Raw genomic sequence first — 11,580 nt, 5'->3', positions numbered from 1 at the left:
TTATTATTTTTAACTTTATAAAATTATAAATAATTAATATCTTAAATATTAAAGATATAAAATAATTTTAACTATTCATTTATTAATATTTTTCTAAATCAAATTTTTTGTATATTATTATGTTTATAATTTTGATTAAAACACGAATAATATAATTGAAAATGATCTATATTAAAAGAATTCATTATTCTAGAAGTATTTTTATCTAAAGTTGCAAGAATTGTATAGTAGTTAAAAATTTAAAGGTAATGACATTTTCATTATTTTAACTAAAGATTATTACTAATGGTAATACATTATTATCAAATAATATTTTTTGTGAATTAAACATAAAAGTATAATTTTTAAAGATAATATTATTTTTTATAATAATTTTTTATACGAGCGGAGTAAAGACTATCATTTTCTCCTTGTTCCTGTAAAAACTAAAAAAAAATGAAATAGAGAAAGAAATAGGTAGGTGGGTGATACGAAAGTCTGGACGAGTGTGCAGAAAATGAGAGAGACGCGTGTACTGTAAAATTGTGTGTACTGTAAAATTGTACGCACTTGGACTCCACTGCCTAAATGACATGCATCCCTTTATTTATTTTCTTTTATAAAATTATGATTTTTTATTCATTTTTTCTCTTATTTCTTTCCTTTCACAACCATAAGTAACGTTGAAGGAGAGATAAATGTAAAAGAACCAAAAATGTTGGTGGTTGTGTCACTTTAAATAGTTTGATAATTACACTGAAAATATTGGTTAAATTATTTTAGAATTTATTGCATTAAATTTTGTCCTTTTTTTTAAATCTTTTCTATTATAAAAAGATTTTTAAAATTCTATTATTTAACATATATTTAAAATTTAAAGAAAGATTAATTTGAGTTTCTCGGCAGTCGGTGCGCGTATGCTCAGGGTAGCTTCTCATCATTATAAACTACGTTTTAACCATTTTCTTTACAGTAGTTTATTTATATGATACGTGGGTATTTTCTTTTACTTTTAATGATGTGACATATGACGTGAAATTTGCCTGCAAATCTTCTTGTTTACCCTGAGCAGAAGGAACCTAAAATAGAGAAGAGAAAAGAAAAAAATAGTAACATTCATTAAAATAAAAAAAAGTAAATGATGTTGTACCATTTTTTAAATAATTTAAATGAAATTAAATATCAATCGGTATTTCTCAACTGCCTCGATTCTTACAAAATGGGTTCTTATCAACCGAATAAACTTATAAAAGAGAACATCCTTAATCAATCTGTCTACACTTTCAAAGTGAATATTAAGATCCATATTTTTATAAAAATAATATAAATATATTTCATTTAATTAATTTATTACGATATTTATAGTTTAAAAAAAGTGAAATACAACAATAAATATTTTCACTTTTAAGTTTTTTAGATGAAACCATGACGCTTTAAATCATAAAACCCACATTAAAGGCATTTATAGTCTATGTAGCATTGGGCAGGTTGGTTGTTGAGTCATTCATTCATATTTATTTTTTAATAAAAAACACAAATTAACAATAAAGAATTGAAATAAAACAAAAAATAAATAATTAAACGATTTGAAATTGTTCAATCTTTGCGAACTAGTTTCGTTGAGGTACCTTGCGATTCTGACATGTAAGAACAAATAAGTATGTGTAATTTTCTCCAAGAATCAATCTAAATTTGAGACCAATTGATATAAGATGACAACAGGATATTGAATGTTGGTCATAGATGAATAAATCAAGCATAGGGATCTAGACTCAATCAAAAAATAAACTTGAATGGATGTTGAAGTTAAAGCAAACCCTAGGACTTATGGAGGGAATTTGTTGTCACAAATCAAACAAGAAAAACGTGATTAGGTTAATGATGAACGATGAATATCGATTGATGATAAACGAAAAGAAAATATTGTTTTCAAGTTATATGTTCAAACAATTACGTGTGGAATATGTGTATAATCAATTGATTAAGAAAATTTGGAATCAATTATATCTTGTAACCGTGCATACTATTTAAATATATATAAAAATTATTGTATATTTTAAATAATTTTTATCTATATTAATATAAAATTTTATTGCTGATCCGTGCCCCATTGTTGTGGAGTTTGGCAATAATTTCTTTGGCTTAATACAAAAAAATGAGTGTCCAAAATCTATATTATTTTTCTCATTTATGTATTTAAATTTTTTTTTTCGATCAATTCAAGTGTCTAATATTTTTTCAACGTTACACTTTTAGGTATCTCGGTCGAAATGGACAATAAATTATGTCGTTAAGTGACATGTGTTATTCTCAAGTAATTTTAAATTTTTAAATTTTTAATTTTTTTAAAATTTTATAAAGGTAACACGTGTCATTTAACGACATGATTTAACGGCGGTAATAGTTTATGCAAATAAAAATATAACGTTGAAAATATTAGAACCTAAATTAACCGTAAAATAGTTTAGGTACCTAAATAGAAAAGTGTATTATTTGGATAGTTATTTTTATATTAAACCTAAATCTTTTTAATATGTTTCCCAAAGTTATATTTTCTGCTTAGGAGTTCTAAACAAAACAAAATCAAATCTTAATTGGAGTGCGTTCTCTTCCATTTCATGCCCATGGAATTGATGCTTCCACGATGACGTCGGTTGTTATTTTTCAGCTATTTAAGTACCTAAAAAACAAAAGCTAAAAAAGGCTTAATGTCAATTTGCCCGAGTTTTGCAATTTTTTTAACTAGTATTTTGAACTTTCATTTTACCAGTTTAGTACTTCAATTTTGTATTTTTTTCTTAAATTGGTATACGATGCTAACATGCCATCTCACATTATTAGGTTGTGATATGACATTGACGTTAATATTGATGAAATTATCAAAAACTCTCCATATTCGTTATTTTGAATCTACATCCTTTTATATGTTATAATAACAATGGTATTAATCGAACTAAGAATCAAATTACTAAATGTAACTTCTACATATATTTTTCTAATAAATTTTCTTTATTGGACTCCAATTATATTTAGAGTCAAATCAAATCAAACCCCTCAATATGTTTTTTGGTATAGCACACATGAGATCATTTAGAGTCAATATTATTTTTTTTCTATCTACAAAACTTTATCTTAAAATCTTTTTCAAGAACATTGAACATTTTATCACTCCCCTCGATATGTTTTTGGTATAGCACAAATGGTTGTCCCTTTTTCCCATATGTATGAGGTAAGGGGAGGTAAGATAGTAGGCTACCCCAACATCAGGTTGAGAGCAGCTTCCGTAAGAGACCTCCGAATTATGAAATGCCCTCCGTGGGACTCGATCCCACGATCTCAAGGTTAAGAACCTTGTGATCTACCAACTGAGCTGGATGGTCATATCTTTTGGTATAGCACAATTGAGATCATTTATTTTATAATCCAAAATTTATTATAAAAACTTAATATGAAAAAATTATTATATGAATCCGACTCACCATATCATTGATTCTAGCTAATAAAATCTATCCATTTTTTTGGAGTGAGATTAAAATCCTTACAATAATACAACAATGGTAACTTTTAGGCTCCACTTATCCCAATTTGCATATTACCCGACGATTTTCAGTAAGAAAGTATTTTTGGGTTCCAAGTTGGGCCGTTGGATGTGGTGTCAATGTGATAACTTTATGAGCTAAGCTCCAAGCATGCCAATACTCGGTGGCTTTTTCCCTACATGTGAGCAATTACTTTTTGTAGCTAAATTTCAATCTTAGGTCCAACAAATATGGATGGCAATTGATTTACCAGAACTGACGTTTGAAGCAACACGAATAACTGAGTTGTGTCTATGTTCTTGTTAAAAAAGGACAAAAGGGTTACATCCCTCAACATTAGTTTCACTCGTCAATCATCTGTTTACTATAGAAAAAACTTGTAAGAAGATATTTCGATCAAGGCTTTTTTCCAAAAAAAAAAATCATCTTTTTAATTTAATATTCTCGATCAGGTATCGGTCAGATTATATTTCTCGATCTAACACTTTTTATAGTAAGACGCGCCCACTGCACCGCGTTATTCGCTGAGTTGGCGCCACGTAGGATAAGGCGTGCGCGCCTTATGCTGACATGGATAAACGTGTGAACGGGAGAGGGTATGTTGGTAATTAAGGGTATGGCGCGGTGCAGGAGCCGCGTCTTACCTGTGATTCTGACACGCGTCAGAAAAGCGCGGGCCTTGCCCCGCGCTATACCCTTAATTACCAAATTACCTCCGTCCGTTCACACCCATCTCTCCCTATAAATACCCCAATTCTCAATCACTTTCATCACACCAAATATTCTCAACTTCTCTCAAATACTCTTATATTATATTATTAAGCTATATTTTATTATATTTAGTTTTTTTAGTAATTTATTTAATTATTTTAATTGTTAATATTTTATTAATTAATTTTTTTTGGCAGACATAAATGGAAGACGGTCTACTTTGGTTGGATAAAATCATATATCTCGACATTTTGCTGATACGGTAATATTTTAACGTTTTAATTTAATAATTAATTTATTTAATGTATGATTAGTTTTAAAAATTAATTTGTATATTATTTTTTAGGAGAAAGACCGTATATTAGATCATTTATTAGGAACCTTAAGTTAGTTATACCTACTCGTGTAATGCCGTATTTAGTAGAGGCTGGATTCGGTCACCTAGGTAGATATCAGGATCACTGTAAAATAGAACCATACCTTATTTATGCCTTAGTAGAACGGTGGAGGCCGGAGACCCACACATTCCATCTTCCGTGCGGAGAGTGCACGATCACGCTTGAGGATGTTTCTATGCACCTGGGGCTTCCGGTGGATGGAGGTGTGATATCAGTATAGTTTTCAGTTTTGGACTACTTTGGTCGGTTAGTCTAGACGTGTCCCGTAAATTTAACGGTGGATGGTACCGTTAAATTAGTTAGATGTCAATTTTCGGGAGTTGAGCGAAGACACGTCTGACGATGAGTTAAACAGTATGCACAGGCATACATACTACAGCTGATAGGAGGGTTTTTGTTGTCGGACAAATCGCGCAACCAAGTCACTGTATGTGGTTGCAACATCTTGGCGACTTTCATCTGGTCGGATCACTCTGTTGGGCTCGGTAGTTTTGGCTTGTCTGTACAGGGAGATGTTGTCGAGCTATGACTATAGGCGTAATGCTATCGGCGGAAGTCTGCTGCTGCAGTCTTGGGCATGGTATCGATTACCCTTTTATGTCCCGTTGTCAAGAACCCATTCGTATTTCCGCTACTCCTGAGGTAATTAAAACTGATTTTGTATATTAATATTTATACAGTAAATAAGAACTTATTTTTCTTGAATAGGTGGTCTACTGAGGAAAATCATCAGGGCTACCTAATGGTTTAGAAAAAATAGGTGTTAATCGATCAGAAGGCTGGCACACAGTATGAATTTTAATGTTTAAAATCGATTTTAGATTATAGTTATATAATTAGATATTTTGATAAAAATTATATATATTGTTTTAGTTTGAATGGGTGTCATATTCTACTGATGATGTGAGGGTGGTGATCCCACCTGATATTGTTTTAGTTTGAATGGGTGTCATATTCTACTGATGATGTGAGGGTGGTGATCCCACCTGAGTTGAGGGGCCCATAAGATGTTTGGATGGCAATGGTCTCCTTGATCTGTTATGCGACCATCGAGTGGCACTCCACTGATCGCGTGCTCCGGCAATTTGGTTGTTTTCAACCAATTCCGGAAGCACCTCGCAATATGGACGAGTTGCATAGCACAAATAGACGCGACAAGACAGATACAAATTGGCTAGTGAGGCATCATGTGTGGGTCGTGTTGTGGGAGGATCAAAATCGGCCCCTTCCCCATAGAGAGCCCATTTTACTTGACCTCTTGATGGTTGCTGAAGGTTATTACGAGTGGTTCAACAGTAACGGCAAACCGTTTCTGCTTCCCGAGGATGTACGAGGGCAGACCTTTCCACGACGTCAACAGAGACGTCCACCGACACAACACCATCGTCCCCCGACTCATGGACGGAGAGCAGGTGCATCCGTTCATCTCAGCTGCACCAGCAGGACCTTCACAGCAGTCACCGTATCTAGCGACTTACATACCGCAAACATATATGATGCCGCCATCGTCTTTCCATTATCAGATGTCGTCACCGCCGCCGTCACCGTCACAGATGACCCCTCCTGGAGGCTATTATGGATCTATATTTGCAGATCCAACTTGGGGTTCATATACTGGATATTTGGCAGGTTCAGCCTCATCACCCATGGTCGCAGCATAGAAACCTCCTGTACAGTTTTCACATTCAGCGATGTCTGGGTTTTATGAGTTTTCCCAGTTTTAGCAGGCCTGTGGGATAGTCAGTCATACACCTCCAGGGTCCTTATTCTATGGAGGTGCTTCATCGTCATCAGCTCCTCATCAACATAATGTACCTACTCAGGATGACGACGACGATGATGGTGGTGTTGATGATGACATCGAGGAGTCACAACTAGTGATACGAAGAAATCCTCCTCGAGACCGATAGCCACCGCCCTGCAGAACACATTCGCGTTGTAGGCATCGATAGATTTGGTTTTTTATATATGTATTTAGTTTATGGACTTTTTAATTGTAATTTTTATTATTTCTCATTTAATTCTTACTTTATTTTGTTAAATTTGTTTGACTTTTTTTAATGTATTTTAGTTTTGTTTATTACCATTTAATATCAGTTATTGTAATTTGGTTATCATTTACCATTTAATACTTATTGTAAGTTTGTTGTATTTAAAATTATTTTGAAATACCAAATTGGTCGATAACTTCTTAAGTTTGTCACTTATTATCTCTTTTATTATAATCACATATAACGCAAACGTCCAATCTCGTATTATTGTATCGCTTTTTTAATCTTCATCAGCGATTATCGAATGACATTAACTTGAAGTAAATGCAATCAAAGTAATAATTATTATTTGATAAAAATACATCATTTCCTCATATTATTTGATAAACAATACATCATTTTCTCATCAATGTTACTTGATGGCAACAGAAGTGAACATGTTTTTCTGTGTGTCATAGGTTTCTACAATGCCCACATCTTCTGTCTTGTCTAGATCTTTCTCGAATATCCATATCGCAAGAGTTCGATGATTTTGGACGACCACGCTCCCTCAATAAACTCGAATTTGGTACATCGGAAGCCAATCTTGGAACCTCATAAGGGTCTTTATCATTACCTATGGGAGAAACTCAAATTCGTATACCTTAAAAACTTCAGATAGTAGGTATATGGGATCTACAAATGGTTTATAGTCTTGACGTGTATGCGAGCAAGATGCTATCACATGAGAGCATGGATACTTAAGAGCTTGAAAACCCCGCAATCGCACGTTCTGTCCCTTAGATTTTGCTCTTAACGACACAGCTCAATCCCTTGAAGAGGTCGTGGCAACTCTGTGACACGAAACATTTCATGCATTCTTGAGAAGCTTGTTACAGACATTCCATTTGATGCATAATGTTTTTTTTTTGTGTAGATCTGCAACTAATCTAGGGTGATAGACATGACCGCCTTGCATCCAGGTTTGAGCTTGTCCCCCAAGCTTCGCAAAAAATTCCCCCAAACGAAAATATGTAATCTTTACCAAAGCCGCTACTGGTAAGTGACGTGCATCCTTTAAAGTTGAATTGCCTCTGCCAAGTTGGTCGTCATGTGTCCATATCGATCCACCATCATATGCGTTCGTCCACATTCTTTATTGATGAGCTGAGTAATCGTATCATTCCTCTTCTTCGCCCGTAAATCTTGAACATTGATTCAAACGTTCGAGGAAGTAGTAACTGATCAAAAAATTGTACATATAACTTGCTTTCTTTGCAAAATTAAAACGATCGAAAGAAAACAAACTACATCAGTTTCACTTACCCATGCGCACAATTAATTGACGCTCATCATTCTTCTTATACCTTCCATGGTAGCTCGCAGCAATGTGTCGGAGACAATACCTATGTTGGACATGGACCCAAAGACTCCATTGCTGCTTTGATCCCAGCTCCGCGATCTGAAATGACACAGATGTTTTTCCTTGTGATAACACTGCATGTAAATTTCGGAGGAAAAAAAAAACCCAAGATATGTATCTTCTCCTTAGACAAGAGAAAAGCAACTGGAAGAATGTTGCGATTGCCATCTTGGACAACTGCCAATAATAAAACTTGCTTGTATTTTCCATACAAGAACCCGCGATGACCACAGTTAACGCACTGTGGGTAAGTCCAAAAAACCCGATAAAATTGGCATCGATCGCAGAGAACTCGATCATTATGGTATGCATAGGAGGTTTCAAAGTCCATAATTGTCACATGATTCAACCTCTCACCAGCCTAAACCAGCCTGGAAGTTCGTTGTAAGATGCATCCATTCGCCATGAAGTTTGGCAATGATATTTGTTTTGCCAACCAAGCTTTTTTATAGGAGACAGTGTACCCTACTGCGATTGTATAGCTGAAATCAACACAGCAACAGCTATATGAGAGCTTGCTTTTACCAGGGCATGATGGACATATCACTTCAGAGTCCAAATTAAGATGATCTTGGTTGACCCTCCAGCACAACATGTGTGAGAACCGTTGTATACTGTTAGTTCATCTGTTGTTTTTCCTCTTCCTCTTCGATACACGAACCATCCAACTGCATCTGTTTTCGCGTCAGGCACATTAGCATACATATTTTTTCGATCGTGGAGCGGTCAACTCTGGACTGAACAGAATTACGGATATTGTAATTTTTGATAGCCATCATTGCTTCTTCCTTGCTTGAAAACTTCATGCCTAAAGATAACTCACCATTATTTATTGATGAGTAATATCTATAGTAACCTAGATGAGGCATATCCGTAAATTCTGGCCCGTACATTGCATCATAATCAGCTTTATACATGTGTGTTGGAGGGTCAGTTTGTGCCACATTTGCTGGAACTTCATCTACATCATCATCACCATCGGAGTTGAATTGTGGTGATTCTGAGTGAATGAATAATCCAGTCTCAGCACCATCCGGACCAGGCTCACGAAGCGGTTCTTCTGGTGGAGATGATGGTTCCTCCATGCTCTCCACATTTAGGTCGAAGAACCAACTACTGATACGTCTTCCCCTTGAACTAGAAGGCATATCTGGATTGAGATCGAAAAAGTTCGCAGTCGAATGCCTCCCCCTGGAGCTTGAAGCCATCGTGTCAAATGGAAACTGCACAGATTGTTGCGTCGATGACTCATATTAAGGCCAAAGAAATTTGCAGATGAATGTCTTCCCCTCGAACTGGACGCGATGTTTCCATACGGATTGTTCGTGGACCCACCTTTGTACATATCGTAAGGAGTTGCAGATGAATGTCTCCCGATTGAAGTTGATGTGTCGACACCATGATGTGGATTTCCCATTATGGCATTAAAATCATTACATATTACTATAGTCGGGCTGTCAACTTGATCAACTTGTTCACCAGCCCATAGTGTGCTTAATGGCTGACCCCGAACAGCACGCACTTGAACAACTTTGCATACATCTCAATATCGCCGTCTGAATAATTACTTTGAGAATCAACCATTATTTCAACATCATCATTGTTCGATAGTTTGAACGCTGTATAAATTAATGACAACAATGATGTTGAAAATCTGTACTGCAACGACGAGATTCTTCTACTACTTCCAACATGAACCTTCCTCGAAATCTTCGTTATCAGCTCCTCAAGAGTTATGTTTCTCTTGATGATATTTAACACGCTCATTTGATACGAATACAACGCCCGTTTCATCTTCTCGAATTTCTCCATCATAATAAACAACAGCTGAAAGTCGCGTCATTCTTAGAGTTTAAAGTGCAACAATTATATCTGCAAAAAAATAACTGAAACAAACCTGATTAAATAATAATATATGACAAAAAATATAACAGAATAAAATTTTTACACATAAACGTAAAAATTTAAATAATATAATTTATATTATTACTGCACCGTAAAAATATTTCGACGTATGTTTCCACTTTCTAATTCTACAACACAAATTAATTGAAAACAATTACTATAATATTTTTTCAAATAATCTATATAACTATAAAATAAATATTATAACAAAATTACCTTATAACGAAAGATCGAGCAAATTTCTGAATCAAATATAAGATGATTGTCGGATGTTATTTACTATTCAAAGGATTGTTGGTGAGAGAGTTTACGAGAGACGACTATTTATAGCGAGAGATGTCCTTAAAGGCGAGAAGTTTGGAAAATAATTGAGATAATTGAATAGCGCGGCCCTTGCCCCGCATTATATTTACGTGGCGTAAGGCGCGACTCCTACCCCGCGCCATACACACGTGTACTATGTCAGCATAAGGCGCGCCTCAGGGAACGCGCCTTACCCCACGTGGCGCCAACTCAACGTATAGCGGTGCAGGGGGTTTTATTACAAAAGGTGTTAGATCGAGAAATATAGTATGACCGGTGCCTGATTGAAAATATTAAATTAAAAAGATGATTTTTCAAAAAAAACACCTTCGATCAACTGTAATGGAAACATGACTACATCTCGAGTATTTTGTGTATCGTAATGAACAAATGGGTGGGGCATTTTGCTTCATGCAGCAAGAAAAGGCTGAAAGAGGATGCTAGCCTGAAGCACATCAACATTATGGATCAACAAACATCGAAACAGAACAAATGTATCATAATGAACTGTAAAGAGATTAAGCCATGTCCCGCCAATATCGCCACCCCATCACCATAAGTTGAAGAAAATGGGGTTCCTTCTACTTCTCCCATGCTTCGTGAAAAAAGCTGAGTCTTGCTTCAGGTCTGCATATTTCACCATTCCTCTTGAAGCAAATGCTTCCACTTTTGTCTCCACCAGAGGCCTATAATCATTAAAAAAACATAAGCACAAAGACCGGAAAATGTAAATCGGAAACATGTGGGCTTGGTGTGTGTACTTTTTTGTTTTGTTTCTTCTCTTTCCTTGGCAAAGCCTCCTCATAAGATTCAATGAAGAAGATTTTCTTTGGGGAATGTTGTTTGTTGGTACGGCATGGGGGTCCGGGGATAGCTTTAGGGTCTTTGCCTTGGCCATAGCTTTCACTTTACTTTCCTCAGAAGCCTAAATTTGCGCAAATGACCCGTGCAACCTTTTTTTTTACTTCATTCTGACTCTCCTGACCAAACAAGCAGAGCTGAGGCGAGGCCAGATTTTATCGAGACGGACATCGAGAAAACCCTGAACAGACATCCCTCCGACCACAGTGGTTATCGGCCTAACATTGGCTGTTGTGGGTTCTTAGGAGCTATAACTACATCCAGCCTGTCTTTGTTCAGTATGGGCAGTGGAATCTTTACGCTCAAAACCCCGATTCAAGTTTGGGTCACATTTGAACAAACAATTGATACATACCCTGTTACTATTTTACTTTAGCGTAACGATAAAATCAGTCTTAAACGTTTATTTAATAACCAAAGATTTTACATTTTTAGTTAAATAACGATTTTTATCTAATTATTTTAATTAAAAATTGAAACATTAAATTAAA

Source organism: Hibiscus syriacus, unplaced genomic scaffold, assembly GCF_006381635.1.
Source record: "Hibiscus syriacus cultivar Baekdansim isolate YM2019G1 unplaced genomic scaffold, ASM638163v2 tig00116976_pilon, whole genome shotgun sequence".
NCBI classification, from domain to species: domain Eukaryota; kingdom Viridiplantae; phylum Streptophyta; class Magnoliopsida; order Malvales; family Malvaceae; genus Hibiscus; species Hibiscus syriacus.
The sequence above is the reverse complement of the archived record's forward strand: the minus strand, read 5'-3'. Positions refer to the sequence as shown.